The sequence below is a fragment of the Pantherophis guttatus genome, chromosome 3 (genome assembly GCF_059756535.1).
Source record: "Pantherophis guttatus breed Tessera chromosome 3, ASM5975653v1, whole genome shotgun sequence".
Lineage (NCBI taxonomy): Eukaryota > Metazoa > Chordata > Lepidosauria > Squamata > Colubridae > Pantherophis > Pantherophis guttatus.
The window spans coordinates 115,527,080-115,544,174 of record NC_142065.1 but is presented as its reverse complement, the minus strand read 5'-3'; the positions used below and the strand labels follow the sequence as shown (position 1 = coordinate 115,544,174).

Genomic DNA, 17,095 nt, shown 5'->3' with positions numbered 1-17,095 from the left:
ATAATTGTCTCTGTAACCGAACATCCCAAACCCCACAGACCAATCTGTCTCTAAGGGCTTCATCTAGGTTGCTAAAGTCACAATAAATAGCTGCTTTTCGGAGGGTTGTCATGTAACAGCTGGTAGACTCACCCTCCACCTGGTCCCTATGGTAAAAAGCATGTCTTCTAGCAATGTTAGATGGTCAGGGAGCATAATGTTCCTGCAATTTGCTTAATAATATGTCCCAAGGAACCGTCTGGGGCGCAATGAGAGCCCTCACTGTCTCACACTTCTTTTCCACAAATTGCTCAAGAAAAGCGCTCGTTTACGATTGTCTGTGATATTTGTATAGTCATTAGCTTCCAATATACAGTAAAAAAGGATTAAATAAGAATCCCACATCTGGGTTTCAGGATCAAATGGTGCAAATTGTGGTAGGTTAGCCATTCTCTTTCCAAAACAAACAGTCGTCACTCATGCGTGCCCCTTTTATCTCTACGATCTCTCAATCAGCACTTCTCTGTGTTGGCTCAGAACCCAGTGTTCCCTCCTTCGTCGCCAATGAAATGTTGCATGTGGGAACACAGACGAGGAGCCAGACTTCCAGCAGCGTTTATTTAAGATAAGGATTCATTGTAAACCAACATGCAGTTCCCTGTTGACAGCCCCTTTTTATAGGAAACTGTCAGCCTTTAACCAATAACTTTAAAATACATCCCACACTTGCGCAGAACGAAAAGTCTCTGCTTGAGCCTGTGTGGACATAACAGTTACAAAATTATTTGCATCAATCTCTACAAATATATTTTTATCAGAAAAATTGAAAGCCTGGGCATGCTGCCAAAAGCCATGAACCCTTCCAACTCTATAATTCTATGTTCTAAATTGGGTGCTTCACAGCAGAAGCAGTACAGCTGGCTGGACCACACATGCATTAAATTCACAGCCTGTGTGATCAAGCTGCATCATTGTCCCCTCCTGTTCCCCTCCCTTCTTTCCCAGAGAGAAACAAGAATTAGCCAACACTGCAGCAGCTATAAAAGGTCTTGGGAAACTCCAGGAAATATCAGCTGATCACAGAAGTGTTACTTAATACTCTTTATAATGAAAATGTTTGTAATCTTGACCTTCTTCCTAAAGGGAAGAGGTTAATCCCATCCCTAGATGGATGATTGATGGGTTTCCCTGCCCTAATCCTGTCAATTTCTGTTGTTTATTGACTTGATTCAGCGTGTATCAGCTGCAACTGTTAAGTGGAGCTAGTAACTGAAGGGAGAGAGAGAACCCCCCCCCCTCTCTTGCACTTTATTTTTAACTGGTTCTCCAAACTGCATAAGCAATTTACTAACAGTTTGGGCGAAAGTGAGAACTGGTTGAATCCCACCTGTGAAGAACTCCTTCCAGAATTTAGCCATGAACTGGACCCCTCTGTCTGAGATGATTCTGTGCGGTACTTCATGCAGGTGATAGATGTGCTTCAGGAAGAGTTTGGCCAGCCGGTGGGCTGAGGGTAGTTCGCTGCAGGGTATGAAGTGTGCCTGTTTAGAGAATAAGTCAATCACAGTCCAGATCACTATGTTCCCCCACTCTTTGGCAACTCCACAATAAAGTCCATTGCAATTTCCTCCCATGGCCTTTTTAGCTCTGCCACCTGTTGCAGCCACCGGAGAGGTGGGGTGTTTCCTGGTCTCTTTTTCATAGCGGCACAGATGGTGCAGCTTTTTACCTCACTGTCCACGCCTTTCTTCATGCCGGGCCACCAGAATTGTCTCCTCACTAAGTGTAAAGTTTTTAAGAATCCAAAGTGGCCCGCTGATTTGACATCATGGCTTCTCTGGAGGATTGAGGTGCGGAGGGACTCCAGGACGTAGAGTTTTGCCCCCTTCCACGCTAGGTCCTCCCTTTTTTTCATGATGTGTTGGTTGTTGTGGAACCAGGGGTCTGCTACCAGTTCAGTTTTGAGTTTTGCAGTTAAATCACCTGTGAGCTGGCCTTAACCAGTTGCGGCTTTGTTGATGGGTGGTCACTTGGGCCGTGGCTTGGGGAAGGGGAATGATGGCGTCTACTACCTACTCCTGCCCTCATTTGTATTGGGGCATGCAGGAGAGGGGGTCAGCTAGGAAATTCCTCCCCCCGAGATGTGTTTTAGCACAACATTGAATCAGTTGAAATATTGAGCCCAGTGGGCTTGTTTGGGCAATAGTTTCTGCGGGGTCCTAGGGCCTCCAGATTCTTATGGTCAGTCCAGACTTCGAACGGTTTCTTCCCCCCTTCCAAAAGGTGGCACCAGGTTAGTAGTGCCCATCTTACAGCAAAAGCCTCCTTTTCCCATACTACCTTTCCATGTCAGTGAGTTTATGAGAGGTATAGGCACAAGTCTGTAGTTTTCCATTGCAATTTCTTTGGAGTAAAATGGCTCCTACCGCCACATCACTGGCATCTGCTTGGACGACGAAAGGTTGTTCAGGGTCGAGATGTTTCAGTACAGGTTCTTTTGCAAAAAACCTCTTTAATGTTTCAAATGCTTTTTGGCAAGTTAGATCCCAGTGTAGGGGTTGTCCTGGGCTTCGTCCCTGGACTTCCTATTTTTAGAAGGTCTGTCATGGGTCTGGCAATTTTCACAAAGGAGGGGATGAATTGCCTGTAAAAGTTTGCGAATCCCAGGAAACTTTGTAACTGTCTGCGGGTGCAAGGGGGCTGCCACTCTAGGATGGATTATACTTTGGCTGGGTCCATCTCTATCCCTTTGTTTGATAGCCCAGATAGTCTAGCTGTGAGTGATGAAATTTGCATTTTGACAGCTTGACGTATAAATTTGCGGCCAAAAGCTTTTCAAACACCTGGCGGACTAAGGGTATGTGGTCCTCTATGGTCTCAGTAAAGATGAGGATGTCGTTCAGGTATATGGGGACCCCCTTATACAGGTGCTCGTGCAGCACTTGGTTTATTAACTGCATAAACACCGCTGGGGGCCCCAGCAACCCGAAAGGCATTACTTTGAATTGAAAGCTTCCTAGGGGGCAGTTGAAGACTGTTTTCCATTCGTCTCCCTCCCTGATTCGGACTCGGTAATATGCTTCTCTGAAGTCTAGTTTAGTGAAGACCTTGTCTTTGGCTAAGTTGGACCGCATGTCCTTCATAAGAGGGAGGGGATATAGGTTGTGCATGCACACACCGTTGATCCCCCTGAAATTTAGCTTTATCTCATAGTTTTATCTTTTTTCTCTTTAAATAGGACTGGGGCTGTGACTCATGGCTTGGCCAGCTAAATGAACCCTCTTGCTATGTTTTTGTCTATGTACTTGCGCATTTCTTTCATTTCCCGGGGCACCATGGCATACAGTTTGGGTTTGGGAAGCTTGACACCGGGGATGATTTTGATGGGACAATCTGTTGAGCAGTGAGCCTCTTCTGACCTCTTCCCACTCCTCCATCCACTTCAATCTTTCTAGCTCGCTTATGGGTTGTCCCAGACAATGGGTAGGGGAATTCAACCTTGGCCGCTTTAGGGACTTTTTCCCACCAATACTCATCCCTTTCTGCTTCTGTCGCTGAGGCAGGCATCTTGGGCATTTCAATTTCCATAGTCAGAGATGGCTGCACTTGGGTTCCGATTGGACTGCTGGTTTTTGGAGTTCCCAGGCAGGGAACAAGATCTGCTTCCTTCTGGGTTGCCAGGAGCGGGCTTTCTTCAGAGATTCCACCCTCTGCCATGGTGACCTGAGTTTCTCTCTATGCACCCCAGGTATCGGAGAGCAAGTGGAGAGTCTGGGACTCAGGAATCCCAGTCATTTTTGGTTAGTTTTTGGAGTGTTGGCTTGATGTCAAGATTCCGACTGATGCCCTAATGGAAGCAGGAGTCCCAAACCATTTAGCAAGAAAAATCTAGTTATTAGAAGCGCCATGTCAGCACAAACTAAGTGAAGCCAACTCTGACATCACCCAGTTCGCGCCTTGCTTCTGACCCTGTTGCCTCCTCCCCCCAGGGTGTGTCACCAGTCACATTCCCCAATATAGCAATTTCGTGGATCGCAGAAGTCACTCCCTCCAGCCGTTGCAGGTCTCCATGGAGATGGCCTTGACTTTGGGCGGCTAGGATGTGTTTTATTTTGACTGAGGTGTGAATTCCTCGGTGCAGCTGCGAGGCACAATTTCCCATCCCCCTGCCTATGGCAATTCAGGAGCAGATCAGGAAAGCTTCATGGGTTGACAGCTGGAATGTTTCCTCTTCACACTGGATAGACCGGGCCAAAGCCATGCTGGTCTGATGTTTCCTCTTCACATTGGGTAGACAGGGCCAAAGCCACGTGGGCTAGCCCCTTACATTTTCCAGGACAGCCATGCAGGCTGGATCTGACCACATCATGGGCTGGATCCAGCCTGCAGGTCTTGTGTTTGACACCCCTGGTCTAGATGGAAAGAAACAGAGTGGCCAACTCCAGATACGACTGAATGTCTGTGGCTTTTGGCCCCTTGGTAGAGTTGTACTTTCCCATTTGAGACTGGTGCTCAGTTTGGGGGTCCTCCTGGACTTATGCCTGAAGAGTGAATCATAGCTGTGTCCGTGAGAACATTTTGCATAGTTCATCTTGATGTCAGTTGAGCCCTTTACTTGATCAGGAGGCCCTTCAGATGGTCACCCAAAATATGGTCACATCACAATTGAACTATTGCAATGCAGTCTAATAGGACTGTCTTTGAAGACCATCAGGAAGCTACAGAAGGCTTAAAATGCAGTGGCATGAGCAATAACCATTTTTACTGTTGCTATATAAGCTGCATTAGTTACTAGTGGCTCTCTGGATGCAATAAAAGATGCTGATTGTTATCTAAGGGACCACCTATCTCCAATTGTTTCTACCTGCCCCAAACATTCAGGCAGAGTGTGTGAGCTCCAGGTCCCCTCAATTAAACATTGTCATATTGTGGAACTGAGGAAGTATGCCTTCCCCTTTGCTGGCCCTGCTTCTGGAACAGCCTTCCCCTCAAAGATATAGAGAATATCCACTCTCTTTGAGCTTGTTCCTAGGCCTGGAGTTAAGGTGTTTTGGGGTGCCTATCATATTTTTATTGTTACGGAAGCTTTTACTACAGGCTGCCATTTTGTTTTATATGTTTTATTTTGATTTTGAATCAGAGTCTACTGCAGTGGCAGCAATAACAAATTTTAATAACAACAACAAATGAAAAAAAGAAACAGTGAATTATAGGAATGGACTTCAGGAGCCATCTTGCCTTGCCTTGCTTGGTACAGGATCTGTTAGAACCTTTTGGACAGAGCTATCCAGCCTCTGTACAAAGTCTTTTAATAAAGGATTCCTGAGATTATGTTATATTCATAGCATTCCCAGTTTATAAGGTTTGTCAAGAAAAGGACGTAATTATTTAGGTATGGTTTTTTCCCCACAAATCACACTGGCTCTTGTTAACTCTTGCATTCTTATCCAGCTGCTCAAAAACAGGCTATTTAAAAATCTGCTTCAGGATTATGTCATACCAATAAGAATGTAACTTCCCAGGTCTTCCTTCTTCTCTTTATTGAAGATAGGGACATTCTCTCTTCACCAGTCTGTCATCTAGAACACGGATGTCAAACTCAATTGCGTCATGTGATATATCATGACATATTGCAATGATTTTTATCTTTGTGGATCCGGGATGGGTGTGGCCTGCATGTGATGCATCTGGCCCGTGGGCTGCCAGTTTGACACCCCAATCCAGAATCTAATTCTCTAGGTGTTCTCAAAGATTAGTTTAACAGAGACAAACAAATAAACATTTATTTGATCAACAATCAGAGTACATGTAGTTCTTATTACCTACTATCGGGGGGGGGGATGTACTGCAGTCACATGACTGCATTACAGCACTTGGCAACAAGGCCACATTTAAAGCCATTTGTAGTGCCCCATGGACATGTGACCATGTTTTATGATGGTTGTGTCAAAATGACCACAGATTCACTTAAGGGCCATAGTGATTTGTTTAATAAGCAATGCAAAAAGGTCATAAATTGGTTCAGTCATTTTAGGACTGTCACAAGTTACGACCGTGATGGGCAGCTTCCATTATGGCCACAATTCAAGGTCTACCTACAATAAGGAAAAAATGAACAGAAAATTATACTACAATAATATAGTGTAATAAACCTAATTAATGAAATCTGAATGCACAGCACATAACATAACTCACCCTGGATATTCATTACACTTGATCAAGGTATAGTCATTTGTGTGCTTTATTAAAAAATAGATACATTATATGCTTTATACTATTTTTTATGTTTCCTTATATCTATTACGCTGCTTGATCACAATTTTATATATTATCTATATCAGTGATGGTTAACCTTTTTGCCATCGCATGCCAGAAGGGGAGAGCGGGGGAGGGGGTGTTCGCACATGCATATGCCCATGCCCATAATTCTATGCATCCTGCGCATGTGCACATGATCCCCCCGGTCCCCCCCCTCCTGGCACGCGATGGCCCGGTAGGCCCGTTTTTCTCTCTCACCTGGCTCCAGAGCCTCTCTAGGAATCTGTTTTCGCCCTCCCCACCCCCCCGGAAGCCTTCCAGAGGCCAGACTTCCAGAGGCCAACTTCCAGTGGAGAAGGCTGTTTTTGTCCTCCCCAGACTCATAGAGAGGCTCTGGAGGCTGGGGACAGCAAAAAACGGGCCTTCCAGTCCCACCAGAAGTTGGAAAATGGGCAGTTTCTGGCCGCTGGAGGGCCTCCGGGGGGGGGGAGGCCATTTTCGCCCTCCCAAGACTACCAGAAAGGCTCTGGAGCCAGGTTTCCCTACTTCTGCTGGGCCCAGAAGGCCCAAAAATCAGCTGGCCGGCATGCACATGCACGCTGGAGCTGAGCTCGCGTGCCCACTGATATGGCTACATGTGCCACAGGTTCGCCCTCATGGATCTATATACTGTATATGTTGAATACTATATATGGTTTGGGCTGGAGGCAGACCTGGCAAGTACAACAAATCTGTCTGCTGAGTCTCCTGAACAGAACAAAAAAACAGCTCAAGAGGGTTGAGAAATTTTGAAAACTTAAGATACTTAAGGTCCAAACACAACCAATACTAAAAATTAATAAAAACAGGATGAAACTGAACTGATTACATCAAGAGCTCACTGAGAAAAGAAAAGGATGTTTTAAAAAAATAGAAAAAAGAGAAGATTAAAAAAAAGAATATCGGGAGAGAGCCCAAATTTGTAAGGATTAGTTAAGGCTAAGGCTTAGATTTAAAGCCAAAAATAACAAAAAAGAAAACTCAATTAGTCCATTGGCTTCAGAAGATGGCAAGATGGTGATGGACAACAGGGAGAATGCTACATTCCTTAATTCCTATTTTGCATCTGTCTTTTAGCCAAAGAAGTGGAACAGCCTGTCAGAAGCTATACTATGGGGAGATTTCTGGGAGAGAACATGGTAAACTAACATAACTCCATGAAACAGCAGGAATGATACAAGGGCAAAGACCAATAGCCAGATAAAATGTCTGAGCTAACAAAGTTTCTCCAGACAAGCCATGAGATCACCCACGGGGGGGAGGTAACAAATCTGGACCTGCAGGCAACCTTTAAGCTGGGAGCCACGGAAGAAGACACCAAGCATACATCTTCACACAAAATTTATATGAAAGGACATTGGGTTTGCCCAATCCAATTTCTAAAGCAAATAGAGCAAATTCAAAATGTGAAGAGAACTTCAGAGCAGCAGAACACTTAAAGCGACCTGAGTGAGTATACATTCAAACCAAGAATGATTAAAGTAAAAAGGAAGAAATTAGTTAGAATGATTTAAAAAAATTAAATGCAAAAAGCTTACCAGGGTTTTTGAATAAAAAGTTAAAAAGCAGACTAAAGGGATAGCTAGGTTTGGAATACTGCCTTATTCTAAGTACTTTTTGAATTGAAAAAGATAAATGTTTCCCCTGTCCGGTCATGTTCAACTCTGGGGGGGGGAGGGTGCTCATCTCCCATTTCTCAGTCCAGGGAGCCAGTGTTGTCCAAAGATGCTTCTGTGGTCATGTGGTGCATGGAATCCTGTTATCATTCCACCAAAGTAGTACCTATTCATCTACTCACATTTGCATGTGAGGTTTCTGCCCACCTAGCTTTCAAACTGCTAGGTGGGCAGGAGCTGTGGCAAATAACAGGAACTCACCCTGTTGCACAGCACTCGGGTTTTGAACTTGGGCTGTCAACTGTCCAGCCGACAAGCCCAGTGTCTTTAACTGCTGAGCCATCGTGCCCCTTTCTTTTTAAATTAAATAGATATATATGTTTGTGGGAAAGAATATTTAAATTTGTTGCGGAAGCTGATTGACTGACTATGTCAAACAGAGATACTGTAAGTAGATTAAAAAAAGGAAAATGGGCGCTGGTCCTATCTGAATGCCATTTCTAGTAGAGCTGAAAGAGAGCATCCAGGAATGGGGTATAGCTCTATTCTTCTTCTGCATGGAGACTAAGCATGTGATCTTTATTTGCGTCTATGGTCACTCCTCCCTCGTCTGGTGATTCCCCAGTTCAATGAAGGCGTAGCGATGAATAGGCTTGTGACCTGCAAAATAGTAGCCCCTCCCAGACTATGGACCAGACGTTAGTAAGGGTAGGGCTGGATGCTCTCTTCCAGCTCTACTAGAAATGGTGTTCAGGCAGGACTAATGCCCATTCTCCCTAGAGCTGGATCGAGAGCATCCAGGAATGGGACATACCAAAGCCAGCCTGTCCCCTATGGGTGGGAGCAGTCTGGTCCTAAATCCCCCCGGCACTATGAAAACTCTGGAGTACTTATTATTATTATTATTATTATTATTATTATTATTATTATTATTATTATTATTATTATTAATTCAATTTATATATACCGCCCTTCTCCTATTGGATTCAGGGTGGTGCACAGCCAAGGATAGAAAACATACCAATACAAAATTTAAAATCAATTAAAAGAATTATACAGCTTTGGCCCACAATTTAAAACAATCCAATTAAAACCCAATTTACACTTAAAAAGCTAAAAAACTAAAAAGAGCTAAAAAGGGGGGGCGGGTTTCACGCCAGCCCTGCTTGATGGAAAAGAAAAGTTTTTAGGGCACGGCGAAAGGCCCGGAGATCTGGTATCCTTTGTATCTCCGGGGGCAGATCGTTCCAGAGGGCAGGTGCTGCCACACAGAAGGCCCTCCCCCTGGGGGTCGCCAGCTGACATTGCACGGCTGACGGCACCCTGAGGAGTCCCTCTCTGTGGGAGCGTACTGGTCGGTGGGAGGCTATCGGCGGCAGAAGGCGGTCTCACAAATACCCAGGTCCGATGCCATGGAGCGCTTTAAAGGTGGTAACCAACACCTTGAAGCGCACCCGGAAGACCACTGGAAGCCAATGCAACTCGCGCAGGAGAGGCATCACATGGGAGCGCCCTCTTGCTCCCATAATCCCTTGCGCAGCCGCATTCTGCACCAGTTGGAGCCTCCGGGTGCTCCTCAAGGGGAGCCCCATGTAGAGAGCATTGCAGTAGTCCAGGCGGGAAGTGACAAGCGCCTGAGTGACTGTGCGTAAGGAGTCCCGATCCAGAAAGGGCCGCAACTGGCGAATCAGGCGAACCTGATGAAAAGCCCCCCTGGCCACGGCCGTCATATGCTCTTCCAAAGACAGCCATGTATCCAGGAGGATGCCCAAGTTGCGAGCCCTCTCCGTGGGGGCCAATGATTCACCCCCCAATAGCCAGCATTGGCACCAGCTGGCTATATCGGACGCCAGAAGCCACAGCCACTTGGTCTTGGAAGGGTTGAGTCGAAGCCTGTTATTCCCCATCCACTTGCCTCCTAAAGGCCACCTGTTGTGGCCCCGACCCCCGAGCCCGTCTTATCGGAGGAAGAAGGCTCCGAAAGGGAAGGAGAGGAGTTGGCCGGGCCTCCCTCTCCAGGACCCTCCTCTCTGGCAATGCCTCAGGTGTCTCCCGATGGAGAAGAGATTGGCCAGGAGCCAGGTATCTCCGCGCAGGCGCAGTCTGACAGTGACGGGGATGAGTCTTGGCTGGATCCACACCAGCGTCGGAGAGATAAGCACACGCAACTAAAGAGGAGGCGTGCCAGAGATTAGGCTGAGTCACTGGACCACACCCCACAGGGTATAAAAGGGAGCGTGGTGGCCAGTCAAGCCTTGTGACGAACAAAGCTGAAAGCTTCTACACCATTCTGCATTGCCAGACTTTTGCTATAGGCTTTGCTGGATTATATTTGGACTTAAGTTACTCTGTAATTATTGGACATTTTACTTTGATGTACCAGAAGCGGAGAGAGGTTATCTCTTCCCTTCGTGAGTAATAAACTCTTGGCAGGCAGCCACTAGGTTGCTGCCAAGTTCCGTTATCATAAGGATTTTGTTGGCTGGTTTGGTTTTTAACTCTTGGACGTTTGTTGGTGTGTGTGCGTGTGGGACAGGGACATAAGATCTTGTTCGTCACCAGAACGTTAACCCATCTTTTCACCAAGATGGACCAACAGCTACAGCAGCTGCAAGCTGACAATCAGCTTTTGCAGCAGCAGGTAGCACAATTAACCGCCCAACTTGGTTTGGGGAATGCTCTTGCAGCTCTCCCTCCTCCTCCTCCTCCCCGTCGAAGATGCCCAGTGAACGTGCCAGATAGGTTTTCTGCGCAGCCGGAGATGTTCCCGGCCTTCATGGGACAATGCCAACTGTTTATGATGATGAGGCCGGAGGATTTTCCGGATGACCGGGCTTGGGTGGCATTCGTGATTAGCTTCCTTTCTGGTTCTGCCGCCCGATGGGCCACGCCCCTGTTGCTACAAAATAGCCCATTGCTCTTGGACTATCAGGGCTTTTTGCAATACCTGCGCGTGATGTACAAGGATCCCCTTCAGATTCAGACGGCAGCTAGTCACATTAAGGACCTCCATCAAGGGAAGCGCCCCCTGCAGGACTATATCGCTGAATTCCGACTTCTAGGCCAGGACTCGGCTTGGAATGAGGCAGCGCTGATGGATGCCTTCCAGGATGGCCTCTCAGACGAGCTGCAGGACGAACTGGTTCGGGTGGAGGTGCCTCAGATCCTCGACGCGCTGGTGACCCAATGCCTGCGTATCGATGCCCGCCTCCAACGGCAACGGCCTCGTCGGCCCCTCCAGGAACCACTGGCAGCTTCTGCACCCTCGCGACCCGCACTGACAGCGCCCCGGGCCACCCCGCGTTTTGTGGCGACGGCTGAGGAGCCCATGGAGCTCGGAGCAACCAGACCGCACCTGATGGCCCAGGAGCGGATGCGGAGACGCCAAGGGGGATTGTGCCTCTATTGCGGAGAGGCTGGACATTTTGCCGCCTCGTGTCCCAGGAAGCGAAGTGGGGCACTCAAGCCTGTTCCAGAATCTCGGCGTGACCAGCCGGGAAACAGGGCAGACCTGGCCTAGGGGAAACCCTGGGCCAGGCACGTAGCCATGCCCTGCCGGAGTCGGCGGCTGTGGACTGTGAGACCCCTCGGCACCTGATTCTGGACACCAGGGTTTTGTTGGCCAACCGGTCGGAGGGGCTTCAGGTGCATGCGCTGGTGGACTCGGGGGCCACGACGAACTTCATGAACCAGGCATTTGTGGCCCATTTTAAGGTCCCCTTGGTTCCGGTGGACCCTCCGTTGAGGGTCAAGACTATCGATGGGTGGGAACTCGTGGCGGGGCCCATCAAATTCGCTACCCAGCCCTTGCGCCTCGTCATTGGGACACACGAGGAGGCGATCCAATTCTATGTGACGGCAGACCTCCATTTCCCATTGGTCCTGGGGATGGCCTGGCTTCAGGCCCACGATCCGCAGGTAGCATGGTCGAGAAATGCCATCTCGTTCCCGAGCCTGCAGTGCATCGACCACCTCCGCCACACCTGTGCCGGCCAGGATGTCTCCACCCCGGCCGTCTCCGTGCCTCCTGAGCTGACGCCCTTTGCCGATGTGTTCAGCGAAAAGGAGGCGGACCGACTACCCCCGCACTGACCCTACGACTGCTCGGTGGACCTGATCCCCAAAGCGCCACTGCCCGCGGGACGCCTGTATTCCATGTCGGAGCCCGAGTTGGCCGCCCTACGGGACTTTCTGGACAAGAACCTGGCCTGAGGGTTCATCCGGCCTTCGTCCTCCCCTCTCTCAGCCCCGGTCCTCCTTGTGAAGAAGAAGACGGGGGACTTACGCCTGTGCTGCGATTACCGGCGCTTGAATGTCATCACGGTGCGGAATTGCTACCCCCTGCCACTCATCCCGGAGCTGATGGAGAGGTTGCGGGAGGCCTCAATCTTCAGCAAGCTCGATCTCCGAGGGGCCTACAACCTGGTGTGCGTGCAAGAGGGGGACGAGTGGAAGACGGCGTTTGGCACCTGATATGGCCACTTCGAGTACACCGTCATGCCGTTCGGGTTGACCAACGCCCCCACAGTCTTCCAGCACCTAATGAATGACATTTTCCGGGACATGTTGGACCAGTTTGTGATTATATACCTAGATGACATTTTTATCTATTCCCAGACCCAGGAAAGCCACCTGCAGCATGTCCGCCAGGTCCTACAGCACCTGCGGGAGCACCAACTCTATGTGAAGTTGGAGAAATGTTACTTCTTCCAGATTTCCATAGAGTTCCTTGGGCACATCATCTCCCCCGAAGGCATCGCTATGGACCCGTGCAAGGTGGAGGCCTTGTGCAGTTGGGAACCCCCTCGTCAGGTGAAGGACGTCCAGCGTCTGCTGGGGTTCGCCAACTACTACCGGACTTTCATCCCAGACTTTGTCACCCTGACCTTGCTGCTGACCCAACTCCTTCGCAAGAGAAGGACCTGTTCCAGTGGGGGCCGCCGCAGCAGCAGGCATTCGAGATCCTCAAGCGAGCCTTCATCACAGAGCCTGTCCTGAGGCACCCCAATCCACATCGTCCGTTCGTGGTCGAGACAGATGCGTCCAATGTGGCGACTGGGGCGGTGCTGCTACAGGCCCTGGTGGATGGCAGCACTCTTTTTCCCTGCGCTTATTACTCACGGAAACTCAATCCTTCCGAGCGCAACTACACCATCTGGGAAAAGGAGTTGCTGGCTATCAAGGCCGTGTTCGAGGCTTGACGGCATCACCTCGAGGGGGCCCGACACCAGGTGGAGGTGCGGACGGACCATCGGAACCTGGAGCACCTCACAACAGCCAGGAAGTTGAACCAGCGGCAGATCCGATGGTCGTTGTTTTTCGCCCGGTTCAACTTCCACGTCACCTACATTCTGAGCAGCCACAACCAGAGAGCAGATGCTCTATCCCGCAAGCCAGAGTACTTTTACTCTAAGGACTCCCTTCCCCCACGGACGGTGCTGCCAGCGAAATCCTTGGCCGCGGTCCAGGAACCGACGGACTTGCGGGCTCAGGTGCTGGAAGCGCAGTGCCGGGATGACTGGTCGCAGCAGCGGAAAGCGGAAGTCGGCCCCGCGTCCCCATGGACTTTGGAGGAGGGCTTGTTGAATCACCGGGGCCGGTTGTACGTGCCCACGAGTCCACTCCGAGCCCTTGTCATGAACCAGTGCCATGACAATCCCGCGGCAGGACACTTCGGTTTCTTTAAAACCCTCAACCTAGTGACACGAACTTTTTGGTGGCCTCGGGTACGGCATGACGTGCACATGTACGTGACGTCCTGTGTGACGTGCTGACAGGCCAAAGCTGCGCCCGGCCCACCTCCTGAACTCCTCCAACTGCTGCCGACACTTGTTGCGGCCCCGCCCTCTGAGCCTGTCCCATCGGAGGAAGAAAGCTCCGAGCATGAGGAAGAGGAGTCAGCCAGGCCTCCCTCTCCAGGCCCCTCCCCTCTGGCATTGTCTCAAGTGCCGGCCGAGGGAGAAGAGACAGCTGATTCAAATCAAAGTGATAATGAAACATCATTCCTGGTCGCACGCCTCCGAAGGCATGATAAACGTTTGCAGCAGCTTGGGAGGCGTGCTAGGGATTAGAACTGAGTCACTGGACCACACCCCAGAGACTATATAATAGAGGGTAGTGGTCAAGGATCTTTTGTGACGAACAAAGCAAACCTTGGATAGTCACTAAAGCCTCGTCCGGAGCTGCTGAGAGAAAGATTTAAAGTGTCGAACATTTGGACTCTTGAGTATTTATCTTTCTGTCTTACTTTGAAAATAAAGTCACTTGGCAGACGGTGTGTCTATCGCTGCCAAGTCGGAGATAAGACCTGGGTGCGTTCCAAAGTGTTTCCTTAACCCTCGACTGGCTGTGTGGGTGTGTGTGTGGGTACGGGGACAGATCAACACTGGAGAGACCGTGGGGAGCCATCTCCATGGACTTCCTGACGGACCTGCCACCGTTCGCTACGTTCACAACTGTCCTCGTGGTGTTGGATACGCTCACAAAAATGGTGTGCCATGCCATTATCCCGTGCCGTGGACTGCCATCAGCCCTCACCACAGCCTGCCTCTTCCTGCAACACATCTTCTGCCTCCACGGCCTGCCGGACCGGGTGGTTTCGGACCGCAGGGCCCAATTCATGGCCCGCTTCTGGAAAAGCCTGATGGCTGCGTTGGAGGTGCAGGTGTGCCTATCGTTGTCGCACCATCCAGAGACTGATGGGGGAACGGAGAAGGTCATCGGCATCCTCGAACAGTACCTCTGCTGTTTCGTCAACCAGCAGCAGGACAACTGGGCTGAGTACCTTCCCCTGGCGGAGTTCGCCTTTAACAACTCCCAACACACCTCCACCCAGATGACCCCGTTCCATGCCAATGCGGGATACCACCCAAAAGGGGGGCTTTCCCCCCTGACCATCTCGGATTCCCGTTCCCAAGACCCAGGACTTCCTCTCGGAACTGCAAGCAGTCGCTGGTGTGGCGGCAGCTGATCCGGGCGAAGGAGGACTACAAGTGGGTTGCCGACCGCTCTCGACGGGCGACGCCACTGCTGGAAGTGGGAGACCGGGTATGGCTGTCTACGAAACACCTCCCCACGGACCGGCCGGTAAAGAAACTCGACCACCGTTTTATTGGTCCCTTCCCGGTTGAGGTGGTCATCAACCCGGTGGCCTACCGGTTGACTCTGCCACGCTCCATGTGGCTCCACCCTGTTTTCCATTGGTCCCTTCTGGTCTCTGAAGCCCCAGCGTGCCACCTCCGGCGTCCGACGACTCCTGCCCCATCCCCAGTCGACAAGGACGACTCCACGACATACGAGGTGGACAGCATCTGGGACTCCCGTTGTCTGAAGGGGTGTTTCCAATACCTCATCGCTTGGAAGGGATATGGGCCCAGGGATTTCTCCTGGGTGGATACGTCTTCCGTTCATGCCCCTGACCTGGTACGGGCCTTTCACAAACAGTTTCTGTCCTGACCACATCCCGACTGTCAGACGCGGGGGAAGGGCCCTGCGGTGGGGGATAGTGTTGTGTCTCTGACCCCCGAGCCCGTCTTATCGGAGGAAGAAGGCTCCGAAAGGGAAGGAGAGGAGTTGGCTGGGTCTCCCTCTCCAGGACCCTCCTCTCTGGCAATGCCTCAGGTGTCTCCCGACGGAGAAGAGATTGGCCAGGAGCCAGGTATCCCCGCGCAGGCACAGTTGGACAGTGACGGGGATGAGTCTTGGCTGGATCCACGCCAGCGTCGGAGAGATAAGCGCACACAACAAAAGAGGAGGCGTGCCAGAGATTAGGCTGAGTCACTGGACCACACCCCACAGGATATAAAAGGGAGTGTGGTGGCCAATCAAGCCTTGTGACGAACAAAGCTGAAAGCTTCCACGCCATTCTGCATTGCCGGACTTTTGCTATACGCTTTGCTGGATTATATTTGGACTTAAGTTACTCTGTAATTATTGAACATTTTACTTTGAAGTACCAGAAGCGGAGAGAAGTTATCTCTTCCCTTCGTGAGTAATTGTTGTGGCCCCGCCCTCCGAGCCTATCTCATCGGAGGAAGAAGGCTCCGAACATGAAGGAGTCGGCCAGGCCTCCCTCTCCAGGCCCCTCCCCTCTGGCACTGCCTCAAGTGCCGGCCGAGGAAGAGGAGATTAGCCAGGAGCCAGGTTTCTCCGATGAGAGCGAGGGAGGTGATCTGTCGTTCCTGGATCCACGCCAACGAAGGCGTGATAAACGGTTGCAGCAGTTAAGGAGGCGTGCCAGGGATTATAACTGAGTCACTGGACCACACCCCAGAGACTATATAAGAGAGTGTGGTGGCCATTTAAGACTCTGTGACGAACAAGAACTAACTCTGGCTAGTCACTTGAACAATGCTTAAAGCTGCCGAAAGGTTTCTTGTTTGGAACTGGACTATTTATAAAATATGTGTATTTCTGTTTATCTGGTGAAGGGATATTCGTTTATTGAAGTAAAAGCACTTGGCAGTCGGTGCTCGTATTGCTGCCAAGTTTCTGATAACAACCTGTGTGTGTGCCAAGTGCTTTCTTAACCCTCGGCTGGCTGTGTTTGTGTGTGTGTGGAGACGGGGACAGAACAGTAATAAACTCTTGGCAGGCAGCCACTAGGTTGCTGCCAAATTCCGTTATCATAAGGATTTTGTCGGCTGGTTTGGTTTTTAACTCTTGGACGTCTGTTGGTGTGTGTGCGTGTGGGACGGGGACAGAACACCACCTCTGCTGAGGTGAAGGAGTCCAACTTATAGTGCCGGATAAATGGAGATGGGGAGGACCATATAGCTGCTCGACACACTTCCTCAATAGAAGCTTGTGTCGCCCACACTGCCGCAGTGGCCGCGATTCTGGTGGAATGCGCTGTTATGTGCCTAGGTGTTGTTAGGGCTTGAACCTCATACGCCTCAGCAATGCAAGCCCTAATCCAATGACCCACCGTTGAAGGAGTGACTCTGTTTCCTACTGTAGATGGTTGAAAGGAAATATACAAGGATTCTGTTTTCCTGAAGGAAGATGTACGTCTGATGTAGATGCGGAGGGCCCTTCTAACATCCAAAGTGTGCCATCTGTGCTCTAGGCCATGTCTCGAGTCTGGACAGAAGTTGGGCAAAATCAACTCCTGGGCACTATGAAACCATGAACTGATTTTGGGGATGAAAGAAGGGTCCAACTGCAGGACCACCCTGTCCAGGTGGAAGATGCAGAGGTCTTGT

General features: G+C 50.0%; 1 protein-coding gene and 1 pseudogene across 5 annotated transcripts in view; one reads left to right on the top strand and one right to left on the bottom strand.

Moving 5' to 3' along the window:
* Nucleotides 1-17,095, bottom strand: part of PCDH1 (protocadherin 1) — a 371,266-nt gene that overhangs the window by 134,818 nt on the left and 219,353 nt on the right. The window lies entirely within an intron of this gene.
* Nucleotides 12,390-13,545, top strand: LOC148114780 (uncharacterized; annotated as a pseudogene).